The following is a 4,805-nucleotide window of genomic DNA, read 5'->3' as shown; positions in this document are numbered from 1 at the left end:
AAAGCTGTAGCTCATCATTCTCACACAGAAAACTCAATGGGGGAACCCACCACCCATCGATAAAGTTTTATAATTTTTCAAAAAACTTCTGTCTTTGATCTGGTTTCAAACAATGGGGTTTTGTATATTTAGCGGCTGAAAACCAGACCTTTAGCATACTTGGGGGTCCAATTTTTCTGACTGCTTTATTAACAATCGAATCTAATCCGACATGGTAATTGGACTCTGAAAAAAAAACCATATTTACTTTTCTTGTTCTTGCATTGACCAAAAATTAACCCATGAAGTTTGACGGGCAAGAAAGGAGATACTGCTAATTATTTTTTGTTCAACCAAAATTTGAAATATCACGTAACTAATAACTGTTAATGAATGCCCTTAAATTTTCTCGAATATTCAGTGGTTCTGCATGGTTTCAGCAGGACTGTTACCACAAACAACCAACCAGCCAGAGAGGTTTGAGAACCACTGGTTCAAGAAGCACACCATTATTGATTTACAACTGGGCGCTTATTATGCAGTAAAGCACGGCTTATATACGTCTTTTAACTGCTTCTAGACGCGTGTTATTAAACACAAAACGATGTTTTAATATTTCATTCTGCGGGGCAGATGGGGCTCCAAAGTGTGTCAGAAGGTGTTGATGTGTGATCCTGGACTCTGTTATTAGGCCGGTTTTGTGCTTCTTTGTCTGGTTGTCCAAGAATCGGGTTAATTATTGGTCTATATTGAGCGTCTATATCGATAAATGGTGCTGGCACCCATCAATATTTGATGTAAGATTAAAACTAGTTTTTGGTTGGATTACTAATTTTTTGAAAACTAACTATATGAAGAGTTAGGTAAAGCAATTAGTAATACAACAATCCAGTATTTTGGAAGCTTCTTCGTGGGTTTTAGCAAGAAGGCATTTTGTGGGAAACTGCAAATTTAAGTAGACCCCTCAAGACCAAATAAACTCCTGAAAACTTCAAACCAAAGCCTCAATTCTGTCTAGAAAATGTTCTGGGTTATGTATTCCTTTAAAACTAATTCTTTTACCGTTCTCCTGTGTTCTTTTTATATAATTTACCGTCACTTTCCTTCTCTCTTATCTCACATTGTCACTCAGCGATTTCCTTCCTGACTGTACTAAATTCTAGGCCGCAGAGCGTTTTTGACGTTATGCTTTTGCCAAATTACCAACTGTCATTATGATGTCAAAAACGCTCTGTTCGCTCTATGGAGTGAAAACGAATGCGGTCCAAACGAATTTCAAAACTGGCAAAATTTGACTAAAATTTGTAAGAATGACAGTTTAACACAGCTTTCGAAACAAAACGTGTTTCTGAGGTTTGTGACGGTTATTTTAACAATTGTCACGTGACCGTCTAGCCAAATAGTGTTCTAGAATCACGTGAAAATTGTTATTAACGTCAAAACTGTCCCCAAAAGTTGCAAAAATGATTTAGAAAAGTTTTCCTACAGTATTGGATATAAAACGTGCTTCTGAGATTTATGACAGTGGTCACGTACCTGTCAAGCTAAATTATCGTTTAAAATCACGTGATATCTGTCACTAATGTCAAAACTGTCAAAAGATGCTTAGATTTCCAAGAATTACAGTTTAACACAATTTTCTTACAGTTTTCGCAACAAGACGCGTTTCTGAAATTTATGACAGTTATTTTGACAACTGTCACGTGATCGTCTAGCTAAATAGTGTTTTAAAATCAAGTGACTACTGTCACTAACGTCAAAACTGTCAAACGGTACTCAAAAGTTGCAAAAATCAGTGTTTAGAAAAGTTTTCCCGCAGTATTGGATATAAAGCGAGTTTCTGAGATTTGTGACAGTTATTTATTATCTTTTCAAACCACGTGACATCTGTCACTAATGCCAAAACAATTGATGAAAAAAAAATTATTGTATTTTTGAAATATGGTTTATATAGCAAACTGGCATTATTGTTCAATATAGAATTAATGATTACAATTTTTTTCAAACTAATGAGGAGTGTAAAGAGAAATTTGTTTTCTTTATATTGTATTTTTTTGTAGATCTACCGTTTTTTGGCTGATTATTCTATTTTGACTTGGCAACATTGAACATAATACAGTAAAAAATGTCAATTCAGCATAAGGGTTTCCTTTTACAAAACGTTCAAAGAACTAATATGAAAAACGTTGATCAATGATAAAAGAAAACGTTTTTTCAAATTTGCATTTTTTGATTTTCACAAAACTTGTACATACTTAATTCTTTAGTATCCTAAGATCCACTCAAGAGCATTCAACAACGCTTTTTAATGTTTTGTAATGCAAATAACGTTTATGTTAATTTTCCATTCAGAGAATTAATTTGCACCCGTATCTGCACCATTATTTTAATATTCCAAATAATTCAAGAGGACTTTCAAGAACCAGCATGTACGCACTAGACAGTCTGACTAAAATTTTAAACAATTTTTTTGTAGGTAATCAGTGTTTAAAACGACTAATATTTACTCAAATCTAAGACACCGTAAAGGGATTCCTTTAAGGTTTGGTTTGCTAAAAACCGCACCACACCCTTTTCTCAGCCGCACTGTAAACATTCCTTTCAACACTTTGTTAGCTTAAGAACCTACCAGAATGTGGTACCCGGCGCCACACGACAACGTGGGGTGTCCGAAACTAGAACCATTTCTATAAAATTATATCAAAACACTGTTTTCAGCCCATTTATTTTCACCGGTCTCATACTGCGTCTACCAAATACCACATATGCGTTTTCGGCAATATTAAATACTTTTTATTTGGTCCTTCTTGATGGAACCAATTAGTTTGCCGGTTAAGCGGTTTTTAATAAGCCCTTCTCTTGTGGAAGTTTTATGTATTTGGTTATTGGGCACGATGTGAGCATTGAATATTAATATTGTTTCAATTAACGTAAACTGTATACGGATGTATGGGATTTTTCAGTAGAGTTGGGAACCAAAAACTGCATCGCGTACCATGCAAGGTGTCATTGAAATGAGGAAGGTATCGCATATAAATTACGCAGGGAAAAAATAAATTGGGCAGATGTTCCCCATGCTACACATTGCCGCCAGTAGAAAGTGCTGTTTTGGTACTCATTCAACTTCTTAGGATTTTTATTATCTTGTAAACTGGTATGATTAATTGCAACCGTTTTGTTGCACCAAAAAAAAAAAAGCAACAAATTGGAGTTAGCGATAACAAGGACACCCGAAACATGTACAATTGATCGATTTCTTTCAATTCACCCTTTATTTATTCAAAGGGAAACGCGATACCTAAGGGCATGTGCCAAAATTTCTCGAAAACACCAGTTGCTCATGGAAAGTCGCACCTTGTGCAGATGTTACAACAGTATGGCACGAGATATGTTAGATTCATCAATGAAAAGGGTTTGAATCCCTTTTATTAAATAGAAGTAACGAGCTCAGTTCTAACTATTTTGTTGTCTAAAAGTAGAAATTTCTTTGTTCCTTGTGCCGGATTTAGCACCGGGTAGCAAATTTAGTTGAGTTGTGCAAAGTGCACCCAATCATTTTTTGCATTCTAGCTCCTGAAGGAGGCCCTTAACGGCAAAAACTCCTTAATACAATCTTTCATTCCCTACAACTGTCCTTATTTACACTTTTCTGTAACTCCTCAAATAACAGAGCTGGTGCATCCTATTCATTTTTGCCTTGTAACTCTTAAAGGAAGTTTCTAAGTGACGTGACTATTTTCAATCATCAAAATTAATTTTAAAAGTCACCTGACTATTTGAAATGTAAAAAATATTATTTGAATGGTCACGTGACCGTTTTTCAGTTTCAGTTGCTATTTTGAAGATTTTACGTAACCGCTCTTAAGGTGCAAATGATCACGTGATCGTAGTGTCAATTATCAAATTTTATTTTAAAAGTCTAGTGTCGCTTTTTTAACGTCAAAACGGATTCTTAAAGGTCACGTGACTGTTTTAAACGGAAAAATCGTTTTTGAAAAGTCACGTGACCGATTTTAAGTTTAAACTGTTATTTTTACAGTGAAAATGGTCACATGATCATTTTTATCAATCACATTTTGTTTTAACGGTTTAGTGATACTTTTTTAACGCCAAAACGAAATCTCTTAAAGGTCACGTGACTGGTTTAAATGTCCAAATATTATTTGAACAATCACGTAACCGTTTCTATATTTAAAACTGATAATTTTTAAAGACACGTGACTTTTTTTAAGGAAAGAAATATCACGTGACTATTTTCAATCATAAAATTTAATTTTAAAGGTAACTTTTTTATATGGCAAAATATTATTTGAAGAGTCAAGTGACCGTTTATTAGTTTAAATTGATATTTTGAAAATCACGTGACTCCTTTCAAAGTTCAAATGTTCAAGCGACTCTTTTTTAAGGTCAAAACGAAATCCTATATAAAGGTCACGTGAATGTTCAAATATTATTTGAACAATCACGTAACCGTTTCTATATTTAAACTGATAATTTTTAAAGACACGTGACTCAAGGAAAGAACTGTCACGTGACTATTGTCAATCATAAAATTTAATTTTAAAGGTAACTTTTTTATATGGCAAAATACTATTTGAAGAGTCAAGTGACCGTTTATTAGTTTAAAAATGATATTTTTAAAATCACGTGACTCTTTTCATGGTTCAAATGTTCAAGCGACTCTTTTTTAAGGTCAAAACGGAAGAATCTTGAAGGGCACGTGACTGAAACGCCAAAAATAATATTTGATGGGTCACGTGACCGTTTTTCAGTTTCAACTGCTATTTTGAAAATTTTACGTAACTCGTTTTAAGGTGCAAATGATC

The sequence above is a fragment of the Ips typographus genome, linkage group LG11 (assembly GCF_016097725.1).
Source record: "Ips typographus isolate SLU linkage group LG11, UJ_Ityp_2.0, whole genome shotgun sequence".
In the NCBI taxonomy this organism is placed as follows: Eukaryota; Metazoa; Arthropoda; class Insecta; order Coleoptera; family Curculionidae; genus Ips; species Ips typographus.
The sequence above is the reverse complement of the archived record's forward strand: the minus strand, read 5'-3'. Positions refer to the sequence as shown.